Consider the following 18,147-nt stretch of genomic DNA (forward strand, 5'->3'; position numbering starts at 1 on the left):
CCTTCTGCCTCTCGTCCATATCCTCCATCCCTTCCCCTCTTGACAGATTGATCCTCCTAGTACCCAGACCTCCCCCAGCTCTCTCTTGGCCACAGGATTAAATTGAAATGTGCCAGCCTGAGAATCGCAGCCTTTTCTAGAACAATCACATTGCATTCCTGCCTCTTATCTCTCCCTTCACACACTTTACGCGCACAATAAACCGGAATACTAGCTGTTCCTCAGACTCCTCTTTGCTTTTCCACCTCTGAGCATTTAGGTATGCTGTTCCTCTGCAGTGCCATTGCTGAAATTCTGCTTGTTGAAACTCTACCCTTCCTTTAAAGTCCACTTCAAATGCTTCAGGAAATTGTCCCCCCCGTCCCTGCCCCCCCTCCCTTTGAGCCAGATGCATGGTTCTCTCTTTTGAACACTAGTAGCTCTTTGATTCTTTGACTGTCTTATGGAACGTATCTTTTTCTAACTTACATTCAACTCGATCCCATTTCAGGCACATTTAAAAAGCACCTATTGGGAGTCAGAGACCGTGGTATGTGTGAGGGATGAGCACCATATAGAAGGTTCCTTACTCCAGGGAGTTTATAGGGTAATGGAGGAGGCTGGCAGGTAAATATTCAATTATAAGGCGATCAAGTAGGATTGTATCTGATGGCATCATAGAGAAGAGCTGCTCACCTCGACTGTGTAGGAGGAGACACAGAGTGGGGAAGGAAAAATCTATAAACAACTTTCGGTTATTTATATTTTAATTTATCTTTTTTTTAAGATATAATTTTTCATTTGAGGCAGAGGAAGAGCACAGAGGGAGAGGGAGAGGGAAAAGCAGGCTTCCCACTGAGGAGGGATCCCAATGCAGGGCTTGATCCCAGGACCCCAAGACCATGACCTGAGCTAAAAGCAGTCGCCTAACCGACTGAGCCACTCTGGCACCCTATTTTAATTTATCTTTTCTAGGTGGGCACGTTCTTGAGGGAACCTGGCTTCTAGGACTGCATCCTCTTTAGGTCTGAGTGTTGCACCTACACACAGGCAAGTAAACAATTGTGGAAAGCCTTTTTTTTTTTTCTTTTTTTTGGTAAATAGCACTTAAGTCTTCAATTTGCAGAGAAGGTCTCTTGTGGAGAAATAACAGCCTTGGGAGAAGAGTAAAACAGAATAGAATGCAAAGAGGATTTTTGACACTGACGCTTGCACTTACTTCCAGAGCTGGTTGGTCAATGTGCTGCCCTTTTCTCCATAACTAGTTAGTCCCATTTCACAACTTTCACAAATAAAGGTACAGGCTTTGGAGCTGAGACCAGGAAAAAGCATCTGAAGCCCAGTGGCTTTGCTGCCTCATCAGTCCCTTCAGCAAACTGCCAGGACCCTTAGTAGAGGGAGTGACACAGTGCCCACCATAGGGGTTGGATACGTGGATACTGAGCACTGACCATGTTAGAATTTGGGGGAAATTTTTAAAATTTGGTAACCTGCTGACTGTGATCTACAGACTCTGGCTCTTGGCCAAACCCCTTTCTTTCCTTGCTGGGACTGGGAGTATGGTTCCTGCCTCATTTGTGATGAATTTGGTCACACGACTGAATTCTAGCCCATGGAATGTGAGCAGGCCTAATGGGCACCACTCCTGTGTCCATGCTCTGTCTCTTTGCTGCGAGGCTCCCTGTGGAAGGTGCAGAGTCAGAGATGGAAATAAAGTCCCTGCATTTCCACGTAAAAGCTGCCAGCCTGCTTGGTACACCATGTTGGACTATTGGGTGAGCAGGAAGAACACTTGCGCCATGTCAAACCACTGAGACTGGGGCTTATTTGTTAGAGCATCTGGCATCGCCTGTCACCCTAATACAATCCACTTTACACGGTGTGCAGGAAAGTGAGGACAAAGAAGCAAAACGTCCCTAACGGGCTCATGGTGAAACCAGATTTGCCTTGTGATGAGTTTGTTGCTTTGTCTCTGACTGCCCTTGGTGGGCTTCTGGAAGCTGTTGCTTATAGGTTTGTTCAATAGTATATTTGAAGTTGTTCTGCATTAAATTAAAAAATCAGTAGTTTGAACGTGGATGCAAATTCCTAATAGCTTTAGCAACTGAAGAAAAATTTCCAGATGTTTCACAAAGCACTAAAATACTGTACATTGTTTTCTTTTTCAATGGGAAATTATTCACAGGGCAATAAAAAGTTGTTTTGTCAGTAAACAGATTATGTTTCAGTCTGCGGTGTGAACACTTAAATGGAACGATGCAATATGCCACTTTTTAAAAGAGGGTTTTAAACATGTCAGTACAAACCTTCCAGTCCTCTGTCCCATAAATTCAACTTTTTAAAATGAAATCAACCTGAGCCTTGTGAAAGCTCGCACTACTATATCAAAACCAGTGAAATCTGCCTGTTTATTGCCACTGATGGAATGTGGCAAAGAAACATTCTTTTCACGTGGGACAATTTCTTCAACTTTACACCAAGTGAAATTTAATTGCTCTCACTTCCTGGAATCATTAGTCCTGCTGGAGGCGGAGCCAAAAGGAGAAGGTGAAAAATAAGTCTGTGTTTAATACATTTCACCTTGGAATTTTCTCCTCCTCCCTTCTCTTACTGGTGATGTGGCAGGTTCCAGCCTGAGAAGTCACTTTAGAAAAATTTAAAGAGGAGGGAAATTATGAAGGAAAAGAAGCAACAGGTGCCCTGTTGGGATGGGTAGCCCTTACAGAGACATCTTGGCATTCAAAGCAATTACTTATGATGCCTTAATCATTGTTCTCAGTTCAACAATTGGGATTTCTGATTCTTTCAAGTTCATTTCTGGTGTGTTTTTTGTCTTCACACAAAAAAAGTAGTAAGTGGAGTAGCAGGTCAGCAAAGAGAAGTGTGGATAAGCCTTGCTCTGGGGTGTGGTATGGTTATATCCCATGTGGGACCATCAAAATTGGACAAAACAGGTACAGCGTAAGATTTGCATTCAGGTTGACAGGTTGTTTCACTTTTCAGAGGGATTCACGGATCCTTTATTTATATTTAGTTATACACCATCTATTAAAGTTCTTTATGGGACATTTGAATGAATATTATGGTGAATATTTGACAGAATGGAGGACAAAGAGTAAAATGAAAGGCCCTCATTGAAGTCACTCTCCGAAATGAAGGTGGACAACCTCTTCACAGACAATGGACAACAAAGGGGAGTGGAAGCCATTGGGAGCTCGATGCTCTTAGATCACATTCACTCTGTAAAGTAAGGTCAACTGGTGTTAGTTGTATCTGTCCTTTGTCACTTTTAGAACTGCCCTATTCCATGACAATCTGCAAAACATCATTGTAATCATAAGGCAGGACATAGTTAATAGATTCTGAGACTCGAAGACCCTTCACTCTACGGAGACTCCAAGGATGGAAGACAGAGTTGAAAACTGCCCAAGGGGGAGAAGGTGCAGGACTTGTTTTGGGGGAAAGGTATAAAAGGGGAAAATAATTAAATGAGAACAGCAATTTCTTCATGGACAACATGTACATATATTGTTTGTATACATGTTGGTTTCATAGTTCAATAGACTTGGATTCTGAGCATCCTGGAAACCAGTTATTTTGTTTTTTTCAAAACAACGGGCACCATTCTTTCCTAATGGATAAATATAAACTCTATGTGTGTTGTGTGTATTTAGACAACGAAGAAAATAATTATTTCCTACTGAAGCATTTTTAAATGTAGGTAATCTGAGTGCAGAAAACCCAACTTGGTTAAAATCTCTATATTTCACTATGTTTCATTACTCAGACTTTCAGTTTACTTTGAAGGTGTATTTTTCAAGATAGGAGGATAGGAAGTATTACACTTGACTGTTCATTAGCCATTGATTTTAAGCTTATAAATAATTAGATGGGTGGTTTTGGGGCCTCGGTCTGTTGTGTTGAACCAGGCCACACAACTGTCAGGGGAGGGACCTACCTAAAAATCCTCAGCCTCCTCCCATTCTCTCCCTCACCTCCAGCAGATTGTCAAGATTTCCCCCTCAGAAGCCCCCTTGAATTCACTTCACTGGCTTTCACCCCAACGTCAAGTTTGGTTTAGGGGAAGTTTCTTCTTATTAAGAAATTTGCCCCACAAGGAAGGAATGCTTTCAGAGGGCATATATGTATATTTTCTTTTGTAGGCTTTGGGGAGTTATGCTAGCCAAACAGACCCTGTCTCTGCTTTTATGAGGCTTAGTGGGGAGACAGACCTGTAAAAACAGACGACCTCAACGGCTACTTATCTGCTGTGTGGTCAGTGTGAGGAGGCCTGCAGAGGAAGGCTACAGGGCCTGTGAGTCTGTATGAGGCAGAACTTGGCAAGATTTCTTTACTGACTCTTTTCCTGAGACTTTTTGACAGTTGAGTAGGATTTGGTTGGGAAAAACAGACATGAAGACCAATTGGGGCAGAGCCTAGCTCAGGGAGGCTAGGGATGGGCAATTGGTGGAAAAGGAGGCCGGGGCAGGGGTTGGGGTGGGTGATGAAGAGGCTTGTCATGCAGACAGGGAGAGCAGAGTGGTGGAAAGTCAGTACCCACTACTAGGGCAAAAGGTCTGGAATGGGCCTTGCCTGACTAGAGGTTGCTTGCACAGATTTTAACCTGTTCCTTGTCCTTGCTGGGGGGTTCCCAAAACACTTTTTTTTTCCACCTTGGCTGACTCTCTTTTGATGAAGCTGAAGCAGAACTTTGTGGGCCACAGTGGGACTTTATATAGTGATCTGAGAGGAATGGGAAGCCACCAGAGAGTTTTAAATAGACGAGTATCTTATGTTTATCTAGGGCTACTGACTACAGGATTAGTAGCTCCCCAGGTTGAGATCTGAAGGTTTTGCAAAGAATATTATAATGTGTGTGTGTGTGTGTGTGTGTGTCTATGACAAGTCATGACAATTAATTTTTAGAAACTGTTTAAAGGAGGAAAACTGTTTTATGTTTTAGTTAAACATAAAAACATCTGATATGCCTAATTGTGGTTCAATCTAACAGCACATAACTACACTAAAGAAGAATTGAACTCAGTATTAGTATCTGACTTATAACTGTTTGGGACCGACTGATTTTTGCAGTAATCTCACTCCTAAAAATATTGTATTCTTAAAAGAAATTCATGGTGAGAGGAGCAGAAGCTAATGTTGACATATCAGTCTTTGATATGGAGGTACAGTAGGCAGACATGAATTTCCCCCAGATTAAAAACAAATGTGTAATGGAAGTTGAAATATAAAGAATTTCTCCATTTATCTTCTTGACTAAAGGGGGAAAAAAAAGCATCATGCACATTGTAGATCATTTGAGTTTTAGGCTGATGATTTGAAACATTTTTATAATAATTCAGTGGCTCTTTTTGAATATCCAGATGTTAATAATGGTTCCCTGCTATGTGATTAGGAATGAATCTGCCAAGGAAAAATGAAGCCTTTTCTCTTGGGTAAAGTTGAGTTACTTCTGTTATTTTCCCAGGCTTCCTGGGGAAGTCTATCAACATATGAATAAATGATGGGAATGGGAGTCTGGCTGGTCACCATGGAATTATCAGCCTTGTTTTTTTTTTTTGAGTTAGACCTTTATTATTTACACACTTAGCCTGAAATACGACAAATGTAGTGAACTTCCAATAATTTTGTTCCTTGAAATCCAGCAGTTTGTATATATTTTGAGGTTGAAAAAATCGTTCTGTTTTAAGAAAAGTTTCTCTTGTCACTGCTTGTGAAAGCCATGACTGTTTCCCCAATTAAGGAATAATATTTTGAATTTAAATAGAAAAATAATATGGATAACAATGAGGGGGTTTCCTTCCTTCAGGTTTTTTGGAAGAAAAATATCATTTTTTTAAAAGAGAAAATAAACATTTAGAAACCATAAACCCCCTTAGAGATGTCTCTCAGAGTAACCTGCTTGGATAATTTTTGTTTTCTTGTTCTGCCTAATATAGCACCCGCTTGAATTTTCTCTTTAGTACTGAAGGTACCATGCTAGGGTGTCTTAGGTCCAGAACCCCATTCAGAAAAAAATTCAAGCATTACAATACTTCATTTGGTCTTTATTTGTTTTCTCAATCTTAATTTATACTTAGGAGCAGGAACATTTCTGGTATAATACCTAAATATGAAGATTAAAAAAGAAAAGACCTCTAGATCAGAGGCTTTCAAGGCATGGCCCATAGACTGCTTCCGGGGAATTCACAAGATCAAAGTGTTTCATACTAAGAGAAAGATGTTTCATGCCTTTTTCACTGTGCTGGCATTTACACGGAAGGTGCAAAAGCAATGACGGGTAAATCTGCTGGCTCCTTAGCATAAATCAAGGCCAGACATCAAATTGTGCCAGTGGTCATTGTGTGTTTCACCACCATGTACTTACTTACAGAAGGGAAAGAAAGCCAGTTTTATTTAGGAACACCCCTGATGAAGGTGTAAAAGTTATTCATTTTATTAAAACCTGACCTTTAAGTATACATCTTTTTATAATTCTGTGTGACAATATGGGACAGGAGAGCTTCTGCACACTGAGGTACAATCTTCTTGAGGAAAAGCTCATGTGACATATTTTGAGCTGGAGCTGAATAGTCACTTCTTTCTTGGAGTTCCATTTTCACCTGCAAGAATAACACACACCCTGTGGATATTTAGACATGGCAGATTTAGTAGATCTTTTTATGAGAACAAACAAAATACATTTATTATGCCAAGGAAGTCACTTGATAGTATGTATGGCCAATAAATAACAAACGTAAGCTTTCAAGAGAAAATTGGAATTTTGGAAAACTTGTATTCAGCACCATGAGCTTGATAAATTCAGAATACTTAAAAACTTTTCTGATGACATCAGAGGTGATAGTAACACATGTAACTTTTTAGATATTGTAAAATGAAATGTGACAACATCTAGAAGAGTGAACTAACATCCCCCCCAACAACCAGTAGTCTATGTGAAGAAATCATGCATGGGTCAAAAAGTTATGTGAGGCGCAAGGTAGAAAATGGATTTTAATATAACCAAGTATTAAAGTTAATTTGAGTAGTTCCAGATTCCACATTATAACTAACCTTTAAGAAATGACCACTTGTTGAGTTTTGGGGTAGTATCAAAGGAAAAGATGCACAATTATCTAATAAAGTTATCAAAATGTCTTCCTTTTTTTTTAAAATTTTTTAAAATTTATTTATGATAGTCACAGAGAGAGAGAGAGAGAGAGAGAGGCAGAGACACAGGCAGAGGGAGAAGCAGTCTCCATGCACTGGGAGCCCGACGTGGGATTCGATCCCGGGTCTCCAGGATCGCGCCCCGGGCCAAAGGCAGGCACCAAACCGCTGCGCCACCCAGGGATCCCTTTTTTTTTTTTTTAATTTTTTTTATTAATGTCTTCCCTTTTAATCACATAATCATAATGGTGGATATTCTTCATATACTTCAACCAAAACAACATATTGCAACAGGATGAATGCAGAAGCAGGTAAGAGAAGCCAGCTGTGCTAAGTTAGACAAAATGAAACGTTAGGTCTACAAAACTGTAAAACCATACTATTCCTATTACTCAACTTAATTTTTTAAAAAGATTTTATTTACTTATTCGTGAGAGACACAGCGAGAGAGGCAGAGACTCAGGCAGGGAGCCCAGTGTGGGACTCGATCCGGGGTCTCCAGGATCACACCCTCAGCTGAAGGTGGCGCTAAACCACTGAGCCACCCCGGCGTCCCTCAACTTAATTTTTTTAAATGTTTTTTTTGTTGTTGTTGTTTAATTTATGATAGTCACACAGAGAGAGAGAGAGAGAGAGGTAGAGACACAGGCAGAGGGAGAAGCAGGTTCCATCCACCCGGAGCCCGACGTGGGATTCGATCCTGGGTCTCCAGGATCACGCCCTGGGCCAAAGGCAGGCGCCAAACCGCTGTGCCACCCAGGGATCCCCCCTCAACTTAATTTTTAAAAACTTTTAATTGTGGTAAAATACACACAACATAAAATTTACCATCATAACCATGTTTAAGTGTATAGTTCAGTGGTGTTAAGTGTTAAGTGCATTCCCATTGTTGTGCAATCTGTATAACTCTTTTCATCCTGAGTGACTAAAACTCTATACCCATTAAATAATGACTCCCCATTTGCCGCTCCCTGCCCCCCCCCTCCGCACCCCACAATACCCTCCTCCTTTCGGCCTCTGTGAATGTGACTACTCTAGGAGCCTCATATAAATGAAATCACACAGCATTTGTCTTGGTGTAACTGGCTTATTTCACTTAGTAGACTTTTTTGTTTGTCTTGGAAGATAATAAAAATGCTATTTATGTTAATGTGCACTTATCATTGTTCTTTTAATGAACAACAAAAACTTAAAAATTCTCAGCTTTAAATTCTAATACAATCAGGACTGATAGATACAAATCACTAGCTCTTTGGGCTGCTCAGCAATTTTTCAGAGCATAAAGGGGCCCTGAGACCAATAAATTTGAGAGCCACTCTTCTAGATACCTGAGATCATCGACTGCTTATCACTCTGAATGGTTCAGAGAGCTGGAGTAATTTCTCAACATTCCACAGCTAACAAGTGCCCCAGCTCAGATGCCACCTCCTCCAGGAAGCAGAATTGAGCGCTTTCTCTTCTGCTCTCCTGGTGCCTTATACACGTCTCTATTATGCCAGCAGCAGCTTGCTGTAATTCTAACTCTGCTGTTTGTCTTCCCATCCCTATTTCCCTATGATGACTATCATGGCAGGAGCTGGATGATATGCGTTTTGTGTCTTAATTATTTTGTGTCTATATTAACTGAATACTTCATAAGGCGATGAATGACGAAACCCAATGGCAGCCAACAAACTTTGAAAGTTACAGGATCAACTCCTGGTCCAAGTGAATAATCTAGAATTTTAAGGGGCTATCAATTGAATATTTTTAATGGCTATGATATAGCTTAATGTGTTTGAGAAGAAATAACTTACGTGTGGAACTTGGCATTTCACAGATTTCATGGTTTAGTATGAACTTAAAGTTAAGTATTAAGTAAATAATATTGGAGTGAGTACAATGGAACTGCACAAAATCGTGAAGGCGGCACTCTAATGCAGAAATTTGGAAAGCTCTGTCTTAGTTGCAAATTGTATTTCCTCTGATGAATATGTTTTCCAGCTACCCTCTTTTTCAATTAGCAATAATCGCACCTCGGATAAACCTCATTGGCCACGATACTGCCACTGCGCAAAGCTGGTTATCCTCTTTTTGTACATCTGCTGATCAGAAGAAATCTATTGGTTGAGATTCCTTGAAATTTCTATAATATGTGCAAATATGAGTTAATACAGAATATAAGAATCCCATAATGTGGGATTTGAAAGCCAGTGCTAGTATGCCCTAGTATAGGTTATTTTTTTTTGAATCTCATCTTTTCTTGACCATGACTTTATTTCTCACTTGTTGAAAACATGCTTTAAATTCTCTCTTGATGGATGTTCTGTTTCCCCAAAGACATGGAGCCTTTAACAACATTTTTTTGAATGTGATTAAAAATAGTCTGTGTTGAAGATGAAAAACTCGTGGAATGATACACTAAACTCTTGCACTGTTTGTATTTTATTAGTAAAAATACAGTTAAGACCTATAGATGCTGCCATAATAAAGAGATTTTCAGTGCTGTAAACATTGCTTTCTGATTTACTATGATTTGGGTATTTATTAAATCCAGGACTGTTTCTGGCCTAAACTTACTAGAGTTTGGGGTCTAAATTAGACAAGATATCAGAAGATCTTACATTCCATAGGGAAGAGTGTCTGGGAAATGTGCCTTTTGTAGGTCTCCGTGGAGTAAAGCTTTTGATCGCTTGCATACTTGGTTTTGATTTACCTCCAAACCACGTTGACCACTTTGGTGTGCAGGGCTAACGCAGAATCTTTTAACTAGAGCGATGGGACAGGCTTCAGCTCCTTTGCTTTCAGACCAGATGCAGGTCTTGTCCCCACCCCCCCTCCTCCATATGAAGAGTGTGGGGAGGATGCCTCATGAATAATGTCTTCCTCCTGGGGACCTGGTCCAGGGATCAGCATCTTGTGGAAACGAGTTGGCCCACTCTTTTATCTAACCCTATTTAGTTCTGAAAATCACAGATTGTCTGCATTGAAAGGGAATCAAAGACAAAGCTATTCAACACACTTCTTTCATGGTTGAAGAAACTGGCAACTAGAGAGACGAAGTAATTCACCCAGGTCAGTCATGAATTGGGGACAGAGCTGGGGCTGAAACTTGGGTCTGTCATTAAAAGTTCAGTTTTCTTTCAGCTACCAGTGAATGGAGAATGTTCGTGGGCTTCTTAGAATGCAGTCCTGGAGTGTGTAGTGAAGTGGGGTCAAGCCCACCCCAACTCTCTCTCTCTCTCTCTCTCTCTCTCTCTCACACACACACACACACACACACACACACACACACACACACACAATATTACGGTCTCAGCTCCAACCCTCAGCAGCTGTGTGACTTTGCTCAGGTCACTTATGGAAATTAAGGCTTGAGGAGGTAATTGGCTCCACAGAGATGCTAATTCCTGTGCTGGTTGTGGCCTAGGCTGCAGGAGACTACGTAAGAGGAAGCCCTTTGTGAGCTGTAAAACACTCTAAGAGTGGAATGTAGTGCGAGTAACAGAAAGCCAAGCTCTGAAATGCTTCAGTTTGTGCAGGTACAAGAAATCTCTTGAGGTGGTGAATCCTGCCGTCTGTTCTCCTTTGCATAACTCACACTCTGTAATTATAATATTATTATAACCAAATAGGTAGGCCTCTCTCTTTCTCTCCTCATCCCTGGCAGCCTCCTAAGCCAAATTCTCAATTTCAGACCTTGCAGGAGGTTCCCCTTGGACCTTCGGTTTGTTATTTCAAAGCTATGATAAAAAGAGTTTAAAGGTACAGACATGTTTAAGAAAAATATACTTATTGCTCTGGGCCTTTTCTTTCATTCTGTGATATTTGGCAAGCTTGTTATACTTGCTAGAGCTGGGGGCTGGGGGCCTGGCTGTGTTTTGACCCCTGCTCGGCTCTGTATCCCTTTGGATCACTGTGTAAAATAAGAAGGCCAGCTCAGAGGACCACTTAGAGCCCTGTCTTAGCCAGCTCAGGCTGCCCTAGCGAAGTAGCACAGGCTGTGTGGCTTAAACAACAGGAACTTCTTTTCTTACGGTTCTGGAAGGCACAGTCTGAGACCAGGGTGCCAGCATGGCAGGGTCTGATCAGAGCTCTCTTCCTGGCTTGCAGATGGCTGGCTTCTCTCTTGTGTCCACACACAGGAGGGAGAAAGAGAGAGAGAGAGAGAGAGGAGTTTGAAGATAGAGTTTTGTTTTTGTTTCTGTTTGGTTTCCTAACTCTATTTTTTTATCTCCTACATGAATTAAGAGATAAATGGGTTCAAATAATGATACATACCTATGTTATGGGGCACACAATATATAAAAAGGTAATTTGTGACATCAGTGACATAAAATGAGAACAGGGCTTTATAGGAGCAGAGGTTTTGCATCCTACCGAAGTGAAGTTGGTATCAATTCAAACTAGATTGTTAGGAATTTAGGCTGCTAATTGTAACTCCTGTGATAACTATAAATAAAGCATTCCACAAACACATGCAAAAAAAAAAAATGAGAAGCGAATCGGGTTCACTAAAAAAATCAACTGAACACAAAAACAAAGCAGTAATGGAGAAAATGAGAGACTTTAAGAAGGTAGAAAACAAATAACAAAATGGCACAAGTTCTTTCTTACACCAATTTCTTTAAATGCAAAAGGCTGAAACTGTCCAAACAAAAGACAAAACTTGGCCAACTGGATAACAAACAAGCAAACAAAAACTGTCTCTTTTCTTGTAAGGGCACTCATCCAATCATGAGAACCCTATTCTCACCATCTCATCTGAACATAATTATTTCCCCAAAGCCTCACCTCCAAATACCATCACATTGGGGGGTAGGGCTTCAACATATGAATTTTTGTGGGGGGTAGAGATGCAATTCAGTCCATAGCAGGCCTCTTCTAATCTAAATGCCGTGAGTCAATATTACATGTGAAAGGTAATGCTAAGTACTGAGAGATATCAGGAAATTCTTGGTGCAGAAAATCCCCAAAACCACTAACTCCTGAAGAGAGTACAGCCCATTTAGAAAGCAGTTGCAGTACAAGGCCACATGAGAAGAATCCCACAAGGAGCAGAGACAATGGGGCCTGCAGAAGTTCCGAAGACAGAGAGAGCACTGAAGGCTGGGAGAATTAGGAGGTCTTCCTGGAGGAGGTGGTGTTGAGTTGGATCTTGAAAGATGGTAATAAATGGTGATGGATGTGGGGTGGGTGCCAAGCAGCAAGCACAAAGGTGGAAAGGAGGTTTTTTTTTTTTCTTTTTTCTTTTTTTTCTTTGGAGAACAGATGAGTCAACCTGCTGGCCTTGAGTTTATTGAGTTTAGCTGGAGGTAGTCCTGGAAATACTGCTTCAACTCAGACAATTGTAAAAGCCAAGCTAAGAGTCTTGGATCATATATGATGCCTGAAGAACCACTTTATTTTATTAACAATCAAAGTGGGCTTTTGGGAAAGGTAACCCTACTGCCTGGGGCAGAGAAGAGATGATCAGAGAGACCAGTTTGGAGGCTAGAGAAGTGGTCTTGAGTGACTTCTCACTTCCTCTTAAACATCCAGGCTGTCTGTTGCAAAAGAACAGCCTTGGATTTATTCACCGCTGGAACCTGCAACCACCCTTCTGGTTTTGGCTTCTGCTTTGGATAATCAGATTTATTTCCTCTTGTCAGGTATTATATTCTGTTGGCATAGTAGACAGAGGCTCTGGGTACATCCTGATAGGTGTCTGTAGCCAAGACAAGAAAACGTTTTTAGGAGCAGCTGACACTGGGGAGGGCCGGCATCTCCCTGGTCCCAGCAAACCTCCTCTTTGGCAAGACTGGACTTGGTGGGGAAGGAAGGCATGAACCACAGCATGCTCTGCACCACCTCTTGGGAACCGTCCTCTTGAAGGATAAAAGACTTTCCGTCCTGTTTTCAGTAATCCTGATTCCTGCAAGTTGAAGCAGGCAATCTGTCAGCTTTGGTAACCCAAAATTCCTTAGGCTTCTCCTGCTGGTGAACCTTTGCTTCAGGCTGCATAGCAGGGGCACCTGTGCCCTCCTGTCCAAGTGTCCTGATTTTATGAGCCGGTATGTTTCCTACGGTTTTACACACAGCCCTCGGGGTCCTTTTTTGGTGTCTGTTTCCCACCAAGGCACTTGAGAATGCTGATTCCTGGGGACTCTAAGTTCTACCCCTCTGATTGTTCTGGACACTTATTACTGGAGCTTCCATAGATTTTAGAAGCTAGCAGGCCTCCTTCAGCTCTCCCTGTGCTGGAGCCACTTTGCGCTCAGGGAGAAATGGGGAGACATGGCTCAGGGTCTCACCCCAGAGTCTTCCTTGGTTCCTCTGGCTGGAACCCAGGGCACAAACCTTCCTCCCTGCTGGCTCTTTTCCTCCTGCCAACAAACACCCAAACCCACAACTTCAGATTTTCAGACATGGCCAGACTCCAAGTCCCAGAGCCTGGGTACTTCCGCAACCCACACCAGCCCTGACATGGTTTGCTTAGACTGTGCCTTGCTTCTGGAAGCTTAAAGGTGGCTGGACAGAGCAGCAGGTGCCAGGACATTGACAGCAGCCATTCACATGGGTTGGGGGTTCTCCGGTGGGCTAAAGGGTGATGGAGAGCCATGTGTGGATCTGAAGTATCCACTGGGGACATTTCATCGTCACAAACACCAACAGACAGGCTGGCTTTTCAGGGAATCCAAGACAGAGCTGGATTTCTAAGGGGATGAGCTCTGTGAACTAGATGGTTGGCCACTGAGTGCACTCGTGTCCTGGGCAGATTCAGGGGAGGGCCAGGGACGGCGTTGCAGGACGGCTGCCCTGATACACCTGCTCCGGACCCACCACACCACGTATGTACCGCACACTCTCTCTATGCCCTGTTTGGTCCACCTACACGTGTGTCTGCCTCTGATTCCATCTGAGCTCATATGGCACCTCCTTGGTCATTACAGCTTTTTCTTTCCCCCCTGTGGGCATACCACTTGGCACCTCCCCTAGCGGCAGACACTTAGGATGCTTTGACTCTCTTGCTGTTTTAACAGTGCTTCCCTAAGGGCAGCTAACAGACCCCATTTCACCTATGAGCGAAGTACTTGCAAAAGGCCATAACTTTCTAGAAGTGGAGCAGCTGCTGAATCAAGCTGTACATTTCCTTAAACTTTGGGTAAATACCACCAAGCTGTTTTCCAGCAAGGCCATCCGTCTTTGCACTTGCGCCAGAAATGTGTGAGCGTTTCCATCACCCCACGCTCTCACCGACACGCACGGCAGTTCAACTCCCCAGCCTTGCCTAACAGATCGGTGCAAAACCATCTTCCCCGAATAGTTACAATTTGTTTCCTATTATCTCGGAAGAGGTTGTGCACCTTCACAGAGCATCTTTAGAAGTCATGGGCCACCTGGACCTCTTGGAGGAGGCAGAGGACAGAAGGGAACAATAATTTGCAGCCGAAAGGTAATTGTAATACGTTTCTTGAGGTCGAGCAGGTGCCAGTTCCCTGAGGACCAGCAGGTGCCAGTTCCCTGAGGACCAGCAGGTACAGTTCCCTGGGACCAGCAGGTGCCGGTTCCTGTTACATCTCGGCGGGGGCGCTGCGCTGCGCTCACCGGGGCCTTGGGTTGGGTCGGATCCCCGTCATTGTGATGTAAGAGGGGGAGTCTTTTATTTTTCATATCTGCCCCTCAAACCGTGATGCTTCCCTTTCAAGCACTTGGAGGTGCTTCCCTAAAAAAAATTTGGTTTAAAGGGTTTAAGCATCATTTCTTATTAGAGTATTACCGGCTGAAGGCCCCCTTAACAGTGACACCATCATTCCCATGACTTTGTCGTTGTCTTTCCAAAATCACGGTGCACCTGTGAGGAAGGGGTCGCAACCACACCAACCTCAGAGCTGGGGAGAGAACACACGGTGAGTGGCCGGGAAGCCAGAGCCCGAAGAAACGTTTCCCAAGAGCCTGCCTCTGCTCCTGAAGTCTTCATGCTGCGCTCGTGTCCCCGAGTGACAGCTCTTTGGTGCGTTCACCCGAACTCTAGGACATTTACCAAAGAGCTGCGATGGCTGGATCCCAAGGGAGACATTAGTATCATAATCTGCCTTACAGCCGGTATTGAAAACTTTATGAGAACACAGCAGGACATATCAGCATCTCTGAAAATATGGAATCGCTTTTGCAATCTGTCTTGGCAACCATTAGAACTTTCTATAAACATAGATCTATGCATCCAATAAAAAGCATGCAACGTGAGCCTTTCGTACACTCAGATATTTCAAAATTTAGGGTAACACTGTTCGTGGCAATAAAGTTGATATCTATGTACCTTGTTCTGTCCCCCTCAGGAGTTGGAAAAGTGTCTGTTTTTAGCCACCAGCATCCATGCCAGGAGCCCTATAAAAAAAGATTAGGGATTCACTCTTCTTCCTTCCCTTCTTCCCTTCCTTCCTCCTCGCCTACTTCCCTTTCCTCATTTGTGACTCAGCTGCCACGTGCCAGTCACAGGGATAGGGTCAAAAGTATATGTCACTGTGCTTATAATTTTTCTCAGCCTTTGTACAAGCCAATTATTATTTTTTCTTTTTAAACAAGATTTTATTTATTTATTCATGAGAGACACACACAGAGAGAGGCAGAGACATAGGCAGAGGGAGAAGCAGGTCCCCTGGCTCCCTGTGGGGAGCCTGATGTGGGACTCCATCCCAGGATCCCAGGATCACAACCTGAGCCAAAGGCAGACACTCAACCATTGAGCCAATCAGGTGCCCCTCAATTATTTTTTTCTGAAAACCTTTTTGTTGGCAATATACTCTAAGAAAGCAATTGACTCTACACCCACAATTGGTGGCAAAATGTCACTTTCTTGTGCAAACTCTTCTCTTCACAAAAGTGTCAGAGTGCTTGACACTCTATCATTAGGGTTTTTATCCATTTGATTTAAAGTATTACCTACAAAGTCCTAGTTTAAATGCAACTATATAGCTTGGAATGAAGAAGAAACTGATATGTACTGTTATCTGAGATTTTATTTTTTATTTTTATTTTTATTGTATTGATTGATTGATTTGGATATCTGGGATTTAAAAAAATTAGATAATGAACCATCATCTAGCAGAGAACGGACTTGTGAGGAAGCAGAAACAGCAGGTGGAAGCTATTTGCTGAGGGTGGGGAGGGCCTGGTGTGCGGGAGGATATTGGGGGGAACGCCAGAGGATGTAGGAGACAAGGGCCTTACGACTTGGATGGGTGAACACAACTGCTCCACTGTCTCCAGACATTGGGAAACCTGGTTGCTATAGGTGTTCCAGGCCCTTCTCTGAGTAACTTGGCCCATCTCTTTTGGGTGGTGACACATTTGTTGAGTGAGCTCCTAACCATTTGTAGTATAAGGACTAAACTTCCCAGCTGGCCATGCTCCATTTCCAACTCCATCCTGCACCCTGGTCTTTGGTCCTCCACTGTCCCTCAGCCAGGGACAATTATCTGTCGTCTCCCCCTAAGCCAACCTGATGCACTTCTCCCCATTGCCTCTGCTCCCATGGTTGCTTGTGCTGAGGGTGGTCTGGCTGACAAATACTGACTTACTAAAAAAAAAAAAAAAAAAAAAAAAATACTGACTTACTTTTCAAGGCCCAATTTAGAAATCCCTTCTGCCTCAAAGCCTTTTGTGACTTTGCTCTCTTTATATCATGACCACCCAACTAGAGCTACCTCCCTTCCTCGGGCACTCACTAAATTCTATAGCGCTTCTAGCATAGGATTTATAACCATGTGGGACTTATCGGTTTGCCTGTCTGTCCCCTACTAGATTGTAAGCACCTCGATGACAAGGGCTGTGTCACACTTATCTCAGCATCCCTCGGTTCTCTTTCACTGCCTGATACATAGGGTAAGCTTAATACTTTTGGACAGAATAAATAATAAATCCCTGAATGTCTTAGAGAGGGGACCTGGTGATGTACAGATAAATCTCTAGATTAGGGAGATGGAGTTTTGCTTCTCGAAAACTCCATTTGATCAACTATTTCTTGAACACTTGATACCTGTGCCCCTGAGATTTAATTACAGGTCCCATTTGCTGACAGCTTTGTGTACTATTTAATTTAAACCTCACCACAGTCTAGGAGGTATGTATTATAATCCCTATTTTTTGAGTAGGGAAATTGAGCTTTGGTAAGATTAAGTATTTTGTTCAGAGTCCACAGTGATTCAAGATTCAAAATCAAGGCTGTCTGACTCCAAAGCATTTGCTCTTCCTTAACTGCTGCCCTAAGCTAAGTACTGGGGGAATGCAGACGTGCCACAAACATCTGCAGTGAGAAGCAGAAGAGAAGCATATGCCTCAGACTCTAATTCCAGGCACTGATAACTGCTAGGATAAAGGTATAAATAAAGGGTTTACAATCAAACACTTGTACATATGCAGAGCTTTACCTTTATGAAATATAATTAATGTACTTCTATTATTCATGTATCTTATAAACAGAGAGGGAGAAAGATTCATCACAACGGGTTATGTGTGGTGATGTACACATAGGTTGCATGTGTATTTCATTCATTAGTTCCTCCCTGTGAACCACATTCTAGCCAACGACCAATGACCTAGGGTCACCCAGCTCAGCGAGTATCTGTGGGTGACACAGCTCAAGTTTTGCCTTCCTTTGAATTACTAGCCTTGGTACTGCAGATTTAAACACGGAGTAGACGAGCAGGGTGACAGTAGTGGATTGGAGCATCTCTGTTAATTTCCAGGTTGTGTGATGTTGAATCAGAACCACATCAGACTGCAGCCCGTCAGAATAGATGGTGCACATATACTAATGAACAAATTGGATGGTTCATGTGGGGAGGACACTAATAGCAAATGGGAATAGAGCCAAATGAACACATAATACCAAAAGTCTGGCAACTCAGGGAATGGTTATCTGGGGCAAAGAGTGAGAAAACATATGGGCACTCAGACTAGACCACCCAGGCTCATCACGGGGGTGTGGATGATTGTTCAGGCAGCTCCCACCTCCTGCTCTCTTTGGGTAAGAGAGGGTCC

The 18,147-nt window shown here is 42.7% G+C and overlaps 1 long non-coding RNA gene and 1 pseudogene across 1 annotated transcript; both read right to left on the reverse strand.

Annotated features, from left to right (window-relative positions):
- Positions 1 to 6,448: 6,448 nt before the first annotated feature.
- Positions 6,449 to 14,830, reverse strand: LOC140608841 (uncharacterized). The gene is made up of 3 exons (XR_012010837.1): positions 11,920 to 14,830; positions 11,163 to 11,253; positions 6,449 to 6,599 (listed from the first exon to the last, which is right to left on the reverse strand). It is a non-coding gene; the product is annotated as an uncharacterized lncRNA (long non-coding RNA).
- LOC140609628 (U4 spliceosomal RNA) lies at positions 9,136 to 9,206 on the reverse strand (annotated as a pseudogene).
- Positions 14,831 to 18,147: the final 3,317 nt, after the last annotated feature.

This window comes from Canis lupus, chromosome 18 (genome assembly GCF_048164855.1).
Source record: "Canis lupus baileyi chromosome 18, mCanLup2.hap1, whole genome shotgun sequence".
Taxonomy (NCBI): Eukaryota; Metazoa; Chordata; class Mammalia; order Carnivora; family Canidae; genus Canis; species Canis lupus.